This window comes from Camelus ferus, chromosome 1 (assembly GCF_009834535.1).
Source record: "Camelus ferus isolate YT-003-E chromosome 1, BCGSAC_Cfer_1.0, whole genome shotgun sequence".
NCBI lineage: Eukaryota > Metazoa > Chordata > Mammalia > Artiodactyla > Camelidae > Camelus > Camelus ferus.
In genome coordinates, this window is record NC_045696.1 from 56,163,002 (window position 1) to 56,178,461 (window position 15,460).

The window sequence follows — 15,460 nt, forward strand, 5'->3', positions numbered from 1 at the left end:
AATAGAGCTAGAACCAAGATGGGAGATCCACTAGTCTATGGGTCAGCACTTTTTTTTTTAAAGGGCCAGAGAGTAAATATCTTAGGCTTTGTGGGCCAGAGCAGCTCTGCCTCTTAGTCAACTCTACCACTGTAGCACAAAGTAGCAGTAAATAAAAGTTAATCTGCAAAAACAGGCAATAGACTTTGTTTGGTTCCTGGGCCCTAGTTGCTGACCTTTGATCTAGTCCTAACATTCTAGAGATGAGAAAAACTGAGACTCAGAAGGAACAACTTTCCAGAGGTCAGAACTAAACAGAGGCAGAACTAGAATATGTCAATCTTATCAGTGGCAAACCAATTTTAGGAGATGATATTGAAGAATTTGTTTATTGACTTGGTTGGAGGACAAACAATTTCAGTTTTTAATTTTGGTAGTTGTGAAAAATGTTGGTGCTATTAAGCATGAAGGAATAGAGCTGGAAGAGAAAACAGTAGTTAATATATTCAAGACGAACCTGGAGGAGTTCTCCACCAAGGGGTGGATATAAGTATATAATTTAGAAGAGAGCTTGAGGCTAGAACCTGATGTACAGCTATTAAGGCGACTACGAGGGTAACAGGCAAAGCAGGCTGAAGGAGAAGAGTGCTGAAGATGGGGACTCAAAAGATACAAATATATGGAAAACGGGAAATTTAAAAAGAAGGATGATATAGAAGTCTAAGAGACTGGAAGAAGTTCCCACAGACGATGACACCATGGAGGACAAGGAACATTTAAAGGACAGAGAGGTAGGTACCTGATACAACAGCCCAGGTAAAATACAGATCAAATGGTGTTCACTAATGCTGGCCATGAAGGCTTCCTTTCTGACCTTGGCGAGATCAGTCATGAGAATGGCAAGCAGACTGTAATCACTTGAAATGACTACATGAAGACAGCATGTATATATTTTCCTTTTAAAAGGTCCATCAGTGAGGGAAAGGAAAGAACAAAGAGAAGAACTTTTTTACTGAGCACCCAGCATGTAAAGCTCTGTGCTACGTATATTAATTTTCTTTTCTGATTTAAACTTTATAGATACTCTATTACCTCATTTCACACTTAAGAGAAGCCTAAGGTTGACTGAGGTAACCCGACTTCTCAGAGTTACAGTTTGTCAACAGTAAATAAGGGATTCAAATGCATGTGTAGCTGACTCCCTAAAATGGTCTACCTAATATTAAGGACAGAAACAAGAAAAGGTTTTTTAAAAATATATGCTTTTAAAAAAACACTTTATTAAACTCCATTGGTTATACCATAAAATAAAACCTAAATTCTTTGGAGTTGTGCAGGATATATTAAGATTTCATAAGTTCACAAGACTATAATTAAATGTTAAAAAATAAAAGGTTAGACTTTACTTGACAACTTAAAAAAATACAATTTAAATAAAATCTATCCATATCATGGTAATTCAACTTAATACAAAGAATATCTTGAACTGCTAATATTATGAATTATAGATCTCAGGCAACAGAATAATATGAAGAAATACTGGCATCTAATTTGCTAAACAAGTTCAAAAAGTGTAACAAATCTCCAACTTACTTTATACATTTTTGTAAAGATTATTTTAATAATTTAGCAATTTTGATAAATCACTATCAGGCTTTTTTAGCTGCAGGTTTTCACTGCTTAAGTATATCTGCAATACCAAACATACAAGTTTAGTATTTTGTCTGTGAGTGATTGTTTCACAAGTATAGAATTTTGACTGGAATGTTAAATGGTGGACAAGTACTAAGGATGTGCACATTGTAAGTAATTTTACTGAAAGAACTTTTAATCTCAAGGCCTAAGTTACAGAGATCATTGTTATAGAACTGCTTTAGGTATAAATACTGTGAGTATCTAATGGGGAGCCATAACTAATTTAAAGTGGTCAAATGTAAACTAAAAATCTTATATAACACAGTGCAATTTTGTATAACTTTCCATCAGTTGTTCAAAAACTTTGGAATGTCATGCAAAGGTTTGCATTATTTAAAAAAAAAAAAAGACTATTACACACTTCTGCTTCTAGTCATTACTAAGTAACTGATACCAGAATTGTCCTCTAGGTATAAACAACTAGAAAAATGATTGACAAAATATTCTTTAAAGAAGAAATAAATGTGATCCAAAAGGAAGAGGGGGAAAAATATTAGTCAACCTACACAGATCTAGAAATGACAGAGATAAAAGAATGGACAAGAGAGGAGTTTAAAATAGCTATTGTAATGAGGAGACAAATGGAAGACAAAAAAAAAAAAGAACCATACGGTAACTGTATAGTTGAAAAATATGGCATGTGAAACGAAAACTTCCCTGGAGGTTTAACAGCAGACAAGACACCACAGAAGACAATCAATAAACTTAAAAAAAAAAAAAAAAAAAAAAAAGGGCAATAGGAACTATCAAAGCTGAAGCATGGAGGTAAACAAAAAGGCTAGAAAAACATATGTACATATGATTGGAGTCTGAAAAGGAGATTTCGGGAACAGACACAGAAAAACTATTTGAAGAAATAGCAGCAGACATTTTTTCAAATTTGCTGAAAATTCAATAAAAATCTCAATGATGCCTTAGCAGTATAAATGTAAAAATAACACACCAAGTCACAATCAACTAACATAAGCCACTGATAAAGAGAAAATCTTTCCCAAAACAAAGAGACACATTTTACAGAGTTAACAAGAAGAATGACAGCTGACATCAGAAACAATGCAAGCCAGAAGAAAAGAGAACCTGTCTAAAGAATGAAAGAAAAAAGATGCTAAAAACCAAGAAATTCTATACCCAGTGAAAATATCCTTCAACAGACATTATTAGGCAAACAAAGCTAAGAGAATCTGTCACCAACAGTTTCACTACAAGAAAATACTTCAGGATGAAAGAAAAGTATTCCAAATGGACGTTCTTATCTATACAAAAACAAAGGTCACCAAAAATGGTAAATATACAGCCATATGCATGACATTTCCCCCTTGCTTTTAAGTTTCTTTAGAAGAAAATGAGTGTTTAAAGTAAAATAATAAAGTACTATAGAAGTAAAATGTATGATAACAAAAGGACAAAGGACAGAAAGGGGAAATGATAATAATACTGTTTAAGGTTCTTACTTTATACGCTAAGTGGCATATTATTATCTGTAGACTGTGACTGAGTATGATGCCTATTTTCAATCTTAGAACAATCTCTACAGAATGCAACATGGAGGTACGGCTTAAAAAGCCAATAGGGAAAATAAAAATACTCATTATAGCCATAGGGTAGCAGTAAAAGAGGGGGAAAAAGAATAGTAAGAGGAAAATGAATATGAACCTGGAATACTTAAATACAACCATATTGATAATTTCACTGAATGTACATGGACTAAACTCTCCAATTAAAAGACAGAAATTATCAGACTCAGTAAAAAAAGAAGACCTATGTATATATTGTTTGCAAGAAATGAATTTTAAATATAAAGACACGTAGATTAAAAGGATGCAAAAAGATACACCATGTAAACATTAATCATAAAAAAGATGACGTGCCTACATTAATATCGGAAAATGTAGTTTTCAGGACAAGGAAATTAAACAGAAATAAAGAGTGTCATTTCCTAATGATAAAAGTAATTTTAAGACTAAACTTAAACATGTCTGCAAAACTACTTGTAAAAAACACAGAAGCTTTACTCACAGTAGCCAAAAATGAAAAAAAAATCAAATGTCTATCCATAGGTGAATGGATAAACAAACTGTGGTTTATTCACAGAATACAACTCAGTATAAAACAGAATAAATAAGTAATACAAAAACAGGGATGAATCTCAAAAACATTCTGTTGAGCCCAAAAAGCCAGATACCAAAGAAATGTACTATATGATTCCATTTATATGAAACTCTAGAATAGGAAAAACTAATCTGTAGCGACAGAAAGCAGACCAGAAGTAACCTGAACCAGAAGATGGGAGACTGCCTACAAAGGCATAGGAATAGGGTGATCAAATGTCCCAGTCTATCTGGGACTATCCTGGCAAACCTCTCAGTCTGGGGCAAACTGGGACATTTGGCCACCCTGGGCTATACACAAGAACATTTTCATTGTGATGGAAATGTTCTAAACCTTGACCAGGATGATGGTTATGCATGTTTGTCAAAATTCATTAAACTGTACACTTTGCTACAATAAAATTGCTAGATTTTATTATATGTAAATTAAATCTCTACGATGCTAATATAAAAAGTAAACAGAACATTATGTAATTTGTCATGCCTTTACTACACTAACTACAACCACATGTTTATCCTTCTTTTGTTGCTATTTTAAGGCTTGCTCGCATTAAAAGTATCAGTCTGTCAAACCCTATAATCAGAATTACTTTATATACATATGTGGAGTCTTTTAAGAAAGCAAAAGTATGAGTTACGATGCAAAAGAACATAAGATGGCAAAGGTAAGACATAATCGAGAGGCATTAAAATTTTTTTTCAGCCTCCTAAATCATTCACTCATTCAAAACATTTATTGAGTTTCTATCCTCAAGGAGCTCTACAGCAGAGAAACTTTGTATATATATCAACTACAATCAGCCAAGATCAATACAACAAAATAAGCATCAATGATGTGTGAAGTGGAAGTGCAACAATGCACTGGAGTAAGGAAAAGATTCAGGAAAGGATTCTGGAAGGAGAGACAGAGCTAATTTTACTTAAGGAATCTAGGAAGCAAATGAGTCAGGCAGCACATTCTATGCATTCTAGGTATGAAGTGGAAAATGGCATGATTTGGGTAACTACATTAATAGCAGAGTGCTAACAGAGAATAAGGACTGGACAAAGGATGAATGGCAACATTAGAGGATGCAAGTTAAACAAGCAATAGACTATGAAGAGCAAAGATTCTGAATTCATCACCATCTGCAATCAATTCCACAAACATAAAACATCCTAATAAATCAACTATCCCATTTCTACTTCTGAGTATATTTTTAAGTTTTATACTAAGTTTTTATTAGATTCAGGGTGTATTTCTACCTGATTTATTTCAGTTGATTTATATTTGGAAACTCTGAAATCACATAAGCATTTATAGATTAAAAAGGTATATTTGACAAGGACCTTATCACTTTAGACACAAAACAAGTCTTGAGTTCTCCTGAATTTTAAGAGATGGAAAGTAATTTTTACCAAAACTTTTAGACTGAGGATATGCTTTAAAAAATAATTATTTTTAAGATTTTCTAGAAGCCGAGTTCCTCTGCTACTTAAAGGAAATGAAACTGAATGTAATGTTTATACACTTTTCTGTAAGTATAGTATCTCACACAATAAGAGGGGGGTGTTCAAAATTATCATGCCATTAGGAAGAGTAGTATTCTGTTATTTGTCATTAGAAAAAGATCTTTACATTTATTGGGGGAAAAAAAAGCATATATTTCAGTCCACCATCCTGGAATATCATGGGATGTAGTGGTGGAAAGACTCAAAGAACCAGAGATTAGCCTGTCCCATCCCTTTGGGGACACTATTCATCCTTTATGATTAAATCAATTGTTTTATTTGTACCCAGTGCCATGATATTTGTCATAACATTTAAAAAAATTCTTTTAATTACAAAGTTAGCCAGACCCCAAAACCCCAATAAATATCAACTCAGGAATTATGATTTATGTCCCCAAAGATTTAGAGCCAAAAATCATCTGACAAAGGTGCTCAAATATAGCTTTCACACACTTGTATTTTAATATCTCAACGCCAGAGGTCGCCAAACTTCAACAAGAGCTGTATGTGTAGTCTTTGAAGCCAATGTGAAGTAAAAGAAATCTTAACTAGAAATTTGTGAAAAAGATTATGAAAATGAATATATATATGTTCCTATGTGACTGAAGTATTGTGCTATATACCAGAAAATGACACATTGTAAGCTGATTATACTTCAATATAAATAAATGAATATATAAATACTTATACATAAATTTGTTATTCCTTTGCTTAAAATCCTGCAGTGGTTTTCAACTGCCTACAGGATAGTGTGTTCTGGCCACTGCCGACAGCTCCAGTCTTCCCTCTCTTGGTAAACTCATATGCTACTACTTCTAACCATTCAGAATCTTAGGCTCAAACCATAAAGCAACACAGAATAGATCTGATTTCTTTCACTAAGCATCTTTGTCCAAGTCAGTGTGTTATGTCCTCCATTCTTTTCCTTTTTCTAAGTGGTAAACCTTTCCATGTTTCAAAAGTCAGCTTAAGAGTTACCTCTTCTACGAAGCTTTTCCAGATAGCACTACTTCCAAACAGGATGATTCTGCCTTTGTACTCTGCTCAGACTTCTGGGATCATAACTGCCTTACTCTACCACCCTCAGTTGTTCCCTTCCTCCCTTCAATGGGTCTCTGAACTCCTTGAGGCCAAGGCCCTCCCATGTTCTGGCCCAGCATTTAACACAAATGGTTCACTAAATCAACATGTAGTTAAAATGGCATGCACTCTGAAAGACTAAAGGGATACACGGCCAGGCCTATATATAATAAATTCAATTAAAACTTTTTAAATAAATGGATAAAAATTGTATAATACAGAGGCAAGAGATTATATGTAGCACGGTTGAATAATTAAACATCTTTATTTCTTTTCTGCATAAAAGAACTGTTTATTCAAGTTGCGTAATTGTCAGGCTGACTGCTTATACCATAAACTTAACAAATTTCTGTAAAAAATTAGAAAACAAGTCACTGAGCTATTCTATTTCAAAATATCAGTGCTCGACTGACATTAGAATCCTACTATACATTTTCACTTCCAGAGGACTGATATAAAATGTTATTCCCTCTGGTATTTCCCTACAAAATTCAAGTTCTCCTTTTTTAAATCCACAGATACAGGCAGCTAAAACACTTAACTCTCAACACATACAGATTTTATCTAATTTCTATCTACCCCTTTCCTATAATATAATAGTGAAATTTGGTATAAGACACCCCCCTTCTTGTGGTGTGTGTAATGTTTCCTTCTCAAGGTTTCCTTCTGATTTCCAAAAAGCAAGGAACCAAAAAATAAATAAATAAAAGCTATAGCAACAGCAGTACAAGTCTTAAAATCCCATAAGGAACATCAATGGAAAAAAGAGAAAGCTGTCATGTTATTTGAACGCAACTAAACAATCTGGCTAAACTATTTATTCAGCCTAGGAGGGTAAGCTAGTACAGGAGGGTTCCCTTGTGGGTCCATGCTTTACTCCACTCACTCTTGTACCACGAGTCACTTAACTTGATCTCAGTTCTTCGCAAAACTACGGTCAGAGTTTATTGCCTTTTTAAAAATACAGCAGAAAGAGCAACATTATTTTATCAAAAGTTCCATACGCAGATGTCGTCATTCTTATCTTTTATAAAAAATAACATCTTTGAGATATACATCATATATCATGAAATTTACTCCTACAAACACCTCAGTGATTTTTTATTAGTATATTCAGAGGACCATTACTGCTATCTAATTTTAGAACATATTCATCATCCCAAAATGAAACTAAGTACCCATGAGCAGTCACTCCCATGTCCACTCCCCCTAATTTCTGACAAACACTAATCTACTTTGTATCTACCAATCTGCTTATTCTGGACATTTCATATAATTGGAATCACATAACACGTGGCCCTTTGCGTCTGACATTTTATTTATCCACTCATTAGCTAATGGACATTTGAAATGTTTCTATTTTTAGGCTATAAATAACGCTGCTATGAACATCTGTGTACAAGTTTTTGTATGGATAAATGTCTTCAGTTCATTTCTATGAATGGAATTGCTGGGTCATATGTCAACACTATGTATAATATTTTGAGGCTATGCCAAACCATTTTTTGTTTGCACCACTTTACAATTGCTCCAACAATGTATGAGAGTTTCAATTTCTCCACATCCTTACAAACACTAGTTATTGTCTGTCTGTATTTTAGTCATCCTAGTGAATGCAATACAGTATTCATTATGATATTGATTTGCATTTCTCTAATGACTACCAACATTGAGAATCCTTTCTATGTGTGTATGTGTGCTTACTGATCATTTGTACGTCTTTGGAGAAATGTCTAGTTAGATCCTTTGCCCACTTTTTTTTTACTGGGCTGTCTTTTTATTGTTGAGTTGTAAGAGTTACTTATTCTGGATACAAGTCTCATATATATGATTTGCAAAAATTTTCTCCCATTCTGTGTGCTGTCTTTTAACTTTCTGGACGGTGTCCTTTGAGACGCAATTTCAAAATTTTGATGGAGTTCAGTGTATCTGTTTTGTTTTTTTTTTGTCACCTGTGGTTTTTTTTGGTCTCATATCTAAGAAACCATTGTCTAATTGAAGGTCACAAAGATTTATACCTATGTTTCTAGGAGTTTTATAGTTTTGGTTATGTTTAGGTCTGATTCATTTTGAGTTAATTTTGTATATGGTGTGAGGTAGAGTCCAGCTTCATCCTTTTGCTTATGGATACCCAGTTACCCAAGTATCATTTGTTAAAATAACTATTCTCTCCCCATTGAACTGTCTTGGAATCCTTGGCAAAGGTCAACTGACCATAAATGTAAAGGTTTATTTCTTGACTCTCAATTCTACTCCATTGATCTATATGCCTACACTCATGTCAATACTATACTGTCTTTTCCTCACTTTTCCTGAGTTTTAATTGACAAATAAAATTTTAAGACATAGAAAACATAAACAGTGGTGATTTTATATACATATATATCGTGAAAGGAGTCCCTCCATCTAGTTAATTAACACATCCATCACACCTCACGCTTTTCTTTTTTCTCTTCCTTCCTTCTTTTTTGGTGAGAATGTTTAAGTTAATAGTGTTATCAACTATAGTCATCATGTTTTACATTATCCTCAGATCTTATTCATCTTATAAAGTTTGTACTCTTTACCAATCTTTCCTCACTTCCCCCATCCTGCAAGTCCCTGGCAACCAATTTTCTACTCTCTGTTTCTATGACTTATTTCTTTCCTTTTTAGATTCTACATACAAGTGATACCATGCAGTAGTTGTCTCTCTGTCTGGTTTATCTCATTTAGCATAATGCCCTAAGATCCATCCATGTTGTCACAAATGGCAGGATTTCCTTCTTTCTCATGGCTGAATAATATTCCATAGTATACACACTGTTGTGATAGCTGTAGATGTGTAATTAAGTTTCAAAAATGGGAAGTATGTCTTTATTCTTTGTTTTAAAGATTGTTTTGACTCTCATTTTTGCTTCCTGAATAAAATTTTATTCTTGGCAATAAATCCTCTCCTTCTCCTCAAAAGGTGACTAATGTTTCGATTATGCAAAGCATTCAACATAAAGTGAAAAAGTCATTCTTGGTTAGTATATATGCACAGGAGTCAAAAGACCTTTTTTCTAGGTGGATCTCAGCCACAGTGGTATGCTCAAGGAAGGCGTATATAACAGAAAAGAGGCAGGCAGGGATTAGAATCTCTTGGGTTACAAAAACTCACTGTATTCCCCAAACTTTAAAAAAATCACACCCTGCTTTGAGATATGTAAACATTCTATACACACACATCACCCAGCTCTTGCTTCATTTGAGAGTTACTAACACTCTAGTTCTTTGTAGCATCATAAGCCAAGATTTTCTTCATGTTCTCCTTCTATTACATGTAACAATAAAAAATTGTTTTACAGATATGAAATAGCACTCAGGATGCTTTTAACAAAATAAATACCCCTCTACAAGGTTTCAGTGTTTCTTCATATTTTTCCCACTACTCTACTGTTAAGAATTATTGCTCTCAAAATTCCTATCTTTTGCTAAATAAGGAAGCAGATTCTTTAGTAAAAACCTGAAATTAGCATCTAGATTTTAAGTGCTGCTAACTTGACAGACTTCTGTCCCTATCCCATCTCTCACCTGTCCCTTTACATATTTTGTGATTACTTCAAAGAAAAATAATTAAACTGGGATCCTGAAATTAATCAAATACACAAAAGATTTCAAAATGCAACCATGCAGAAGAATCTGCAATTGATAAATAAAATGCATCATATCCCCCAAAGAGTAATCCTGTGGATGGTCTTCTGACTCAGGTCCTAAAACATAACTATCAGTACATCAGTTTTGAATGATGATGTCATGAAACCTTGTTTTACGTGAAAAGTTCTTTGCATAAACAAAATATATCCTGACAACTTAGTAAATCACTATACTGCTTTTTTGGGGGAAAAGTAAAGATTTCAAATGGATACCATTATTCTTCAGTCAAAAGCTAAACTATGCTACACTGTCAGGAAACAAGACACTTTTCCATGCCTGAGCACAAATACCTATAAGTGTATACAGATTTAACCAAGTATGAGTAAGTTACTGTAGAGCCAGTAAAACTTCACAGTCGTAACTTAAAACTGATGTTTCTTCCGGTCTATGGACAACATATTAATGTAAAGATGCAGCCGAGGAGTTTTACATGAAAATCATTATTTTAAAACTCATTTTAAAAACGTTGACATTATGTGTGTAATATTTATACTGCAGGCAGTTACTACAAATTGCAACCCTAGTTCCTTGCACTGGTATAGGGATATTTAACCTAGGGTTTCTGGATGAGCTTCAGAAAACCCTAAGTTCTACCTGATGTTATATGCAAAACTCTGGCATGTATGCTTTTTTCTAGAGGAGAGTCCATTATTACAGACAGATTTTCAAAGAAGTCCACGATCCAAAAGCTACTAACAGTTGTTGCTCTAGTCAGTAATAAACATGGAAAAATTTAAATAATAATATAAGAACGAATTAAAATATTTTAATTATAGTTTTTATATATTACATATAATACATATTACAAGTAAAAATCTGTACCACAATGTGTAATAGGGTGTGCCTACATGTTCTGGGGATTGGAAAAAGGAGATACAGTAAGTTTAGTATGTTGTCCCTGCAGTCTGTTAACAACACAAGAGCTCTATAATATGACAGCACAAGAAATGTCACCAGGTAACATGTGATTAAATTCCAAATGCACATTAGCAAAGATAGATCATGGATCCATCAAAAAACTTGGAAAAGTATTTTATATCTATTAAATCTTGATTTAATCAATGTCTTAGACCTCTGAGAGACTATATGATGGTGAAAATGTTAAGCCAGGATAGAGTGCTGAACAACCTATAATACGGAGATAACTGAAATCTAAAACGTTTGCTAAGCAAAGATGATGAAAATAAGACTTAGCTGTACTTGAAAGCAAAGAAAACCGCTATCACAACCTTGATTATTTTAGATGAAGCACAATTAAACCTAGTCCAAAGATACCACAGACTGATTTGGTATATTCATTACAATAAGATTTAGGGGCTGTTTCCTTTATTTTGTGGTCCCATTTTAAAAATACTAACTTAGTGTGTTGTAGACAGCAAGTTGACATTAGGTATCACACTGTTTTCCCCAGAGCTACAAAATTCCATGAACAGAGGACACTAACCTAGCAAAAGATCAATCAGACAGGAATTTCCTACCACCCAACCTCTCCCAGATACGGTACTGGTGGTAATCATCATCATCATTACCTTTTGAAGATTAAAATAAGGATTAAATGTAGTAATATATGTCAAGTGCTTAGCCCAGTGCCTGGTGGAGAGGAAAGTCTCACTGAGTGGCAGCTTTTATGATTAGCAGTAGTTGACCAATACCTGAAAATGCAGACTTCTGAGGAGCCAAAGAGTCATCAAATTGGAAGATCAAGAAAACAATTATTTAGACAGACATCTGTAGTAGAATGCAGCTCTCTTCACTCTATGTACATTTTTTTCTTCTATTTTAAATATTTGGGTGGGGTGCAGAATTAGGGTTTTTTTTTTTAATGGAGGTACTGGGCATGGAACCCAAGACCTCATGAATGCTAGGCATGCACTCTACTACTCAGCTATACATACCCTCTCTCTCTCTATGTAACTGTTTTTATTTGTTTACTAACAAAACATTCCAGCACAAAACAACTGAAAGCATCTATTTTTTTCATAGTTTCTGGGATTGCAAAGAGATGATTGTTAAAAACTAAAAAGTGAAAATCCTCTTTCCCTCACTCCTTAGTCCCACCCTCCACTGCTAAATCTTTTTCTTTCTCAATCTTTTTTGATAGGCATCACAAGAAATGAAGTCCACTTACTTAGCTATGATAACATCATCAAAAGATTATTTAGATCTGTTTTCTACTTCCAAATTTCTAAAGTTTCTGCTAGAGGTAAGATTTTACTAGTTCTTCCTTGTGTTAGAGCTATCTAAACAAATATTTAAATCAAGTAACTACTGCGAAGAGAAAATTAATAGTTTAGTAAAGTTGTTTTAAAGGAGAAATTATGTAATTTTAATTGCCTTATAACAACTTCATTATTGCAAATAAATAAAAGTTCCTGCTTAGAAAGTTATAAAATAATGAGGCAAGTCTACCACATATAAAGTCTGCTGTATGATTGTTCATTTTTTGCATAAACTCAAATTCAGATAAGAGTATCTATTTACTGGAGGTCAGCCACCTCCAGATACTCCAGAGGAATCCCCCTGAGGTTTTCAAGAGAGAAAACGGAAAGACTGCAGAAAAGAAGAGATTAACATAGATTCCCTAGTTACCAAAAAGACTAAAAGATCATGACTAGTATCTCAAAAAAAAAAACCTGACACCTGAATTGGGTAACTCTGAGACCACCTTTCAAAGAAAACTCAAACCTACTTCTTGAAGTCCTAATTAGCAAGAGTGACAACATTTGTTCAAAATATGCAATGTCTTAGTAAGGTACAACTTAGAAAGCTAACCTAGACAACTCTTTTTCTGACATACAACTTAGATCAGGAAAACAAACAGTTATCAGAATGAGAATTAGTTATGAGTTTTTATTTCAATGAAACATCAAATATATTAAACATTTAAAGAACAGATATACAGACAGGATCAACAAGATTTAGAGCTATATTAAACACACACAAAAGTCCTACAATGTTTATTAACCTTCATGCAATAAGATTTAGAGCTACACTAACACCCTCACCCCAAAAAACAATGCCTATTAACCTCAATGTAACATATAGCTAGCTTTGGGTCACCAAATGGGTGGTAAACTAATACTGATATTTCTTCTATCCTGGGCAGTAACATTGCTTAACACTATATAAGGGACTGAGAAGCTTGATATTCCAAATTGCCCTGGGATGTTAATTCCATTATCTCATATCATCTTTAAAACATCTATAGACAGTGACCTTGAAACTTCAGTAGGGTGATGACTATGTATAAAGGCAAGATGACAAGATAACATATAAATAAAAAGAGTGTTTTGTTTTAGAGTTGGCCTACTATGACAAGTGATCATGGACTGACTTGCAACAAGCCCTAGATAATAATGAAGTCTTAAGCTATCAATACCAAACTGACAGTTTCTACTAAAATTAAATTAAATTAGCACAAAATAATATTATCAGAAAACTGAATTACAAGGACTGACGAAAAGCAGCGAAATAAGTTCTGGACTTAAAGATTTCTAAGATATAATGGCAAGCATGAGATACGGACTTACCACAGACATCCACCTTAGTTTCATGAGCAATTTCATTTCTATCTTGTATGAATTCATTAAAGTTAATGACAAACTATATATCACCCAAAATTATGCACTATAATCAGTAGACAAATGACACAGTTCTAATAAGCTAAACATATATGACAAATGTAGAATGGCAATATGCCCAGAGAGCCATAGTATGGAAAGCTCAAGTGCATCAAGTGAAAGTCTGGGATAGAAAAAAAGCTGAATGGTTGTACTAACTAGGGATCAGCAAACTACAGCCCAATCACTGTTTTCGTAGGGCCCATGAACTAAGAATTGATTTTAAAGATAACCATTTGCAATCAATTTAATGATATGAAATACTGATTTTGAACCCCTATTACGAGAAATGTTATAGACGCCCCCAAAAGAACTCAATTCCTCTAACAGACTTGTATTATTATCTTAATTTTAATTTCATCAATGAAAAATTTGTGGGAATTTGTTTTCTCTTTTGTTACATATCTTTAATATCCTTGATTTGCATTTTAGCCTACAAAAACCTAAAATATTTTATCTAGCTCTTAACAGAAAGTTTGCCAACTCCTGTATAACAACATTAATTTGAATAACAATAAGGAATATACAGGCTTTTAGGAAACAAAGAAATCAAACTATCTGAACTTACATCTAAGTGTAGTGTAGGAATCAGGAAAGAAGTGGATCTGTCAAACTAAGGTTAAAACTTCAATTTGAGACTAAAAGATGGTTACCAAAAAAGGATGGCAAATACCAGTGGTCGCAGGTGCAAATCATAGATTATATGGACTGTAAGAAAGATTCTTGATTACACACTAGTGTTTTCAACCACACTTGCATGATACCTAGCAAAAACATCTTATCAAAAGTAACATTTTAATAAAATGAAGTACAAGGATTTTAAAATAACAATCATAGTCCTGTGTATAATCAGTAAAAACTGAGGAGCTATGGCTCAGTACAATAAAAACTAAATTCAAACTGTCCAGATACAGAACAGGCTGCATTCCAAAGTAGCCATCTGATGCTGGAAGTATTCAAGAAAACAATAAAAAAAAAAAATTGTCAGAATGTAACTAAGAAGTTTCTTTCACTGGATGGAGAATTGGACTATATAACCTCTAAGGAGATTTTCAATTTTCTGTGTCTATGAAACATTTGGAAAATCAAGAATAAAGCCCAAAAGACAGTAGGTATTGTTGCTTTGAACAAACTATAACCTCAGAATGAACCAACCCAGTAGTCTAAATATACAATATACACACTACATTTTTTTTAAAGGGGTAAGAACTTATCTAAAGTCTCAAATATTAAAAACTTTAAAATCTTAGTGCTGCTGTTCTTAATGGACAACATTAATTCCAAGACAATAATACCTTGAACCTGGTGTTGTTAATAAAGGTGTTGATGGACCTAGTAAACAAAATTATATTAAACCTGAAAGTCAAAAATCTGCTTCTACCAAGGGGTCTAATCATACATACTCATTCTTTCATTTTATAAATACTTAAATATTGAATAAATATAAGTATCTCCTATGTGCTCAGCACCGTATTACGAGCAGAGAGTACATAGTAAGCAAAAATAGTTTGTGTTTTTATTCAGTTTATATTTTAGTGATCTATAGCTTTAACTATCTTAAATAAAAGTTATATCCCTTTCGTGCATCAGATAGCCAAAACAACTTTTCCAATATCACACAACAGAACAATAACTCAATTAGAAAGCAAAAGGCTGGGTTCTTATACTTCTTCTATGGCTGAACTTGCTATGTGACTTAGATCATTTTCTCCATTTCTTAAATTTTGTGTGTGTGTGTGCGCGAGATACGGGTTCTTAGAGACTAGCCACAAGATTACTTCTAGTTCAAAAATTTTGATCCAATTCTTC

The 15,460-nt window shown here is 33.5% G+C and overlaps 1 protein-coding gene across 4 annotated transcripts in view; it reads right to left on the reverse strand.

Annotated features, from left to right (window-relative positions):
- The window catches only part of GSK3B (glycogen synthase kinase 3 beta), a 167,563-nt gene that overhangs the window by 44,276 nt on the left and 107,827 nt on the right, over nt 1-15,460 (reverse strand). The gene's annotated exons all lie outside the window — the stretch shown is intronic.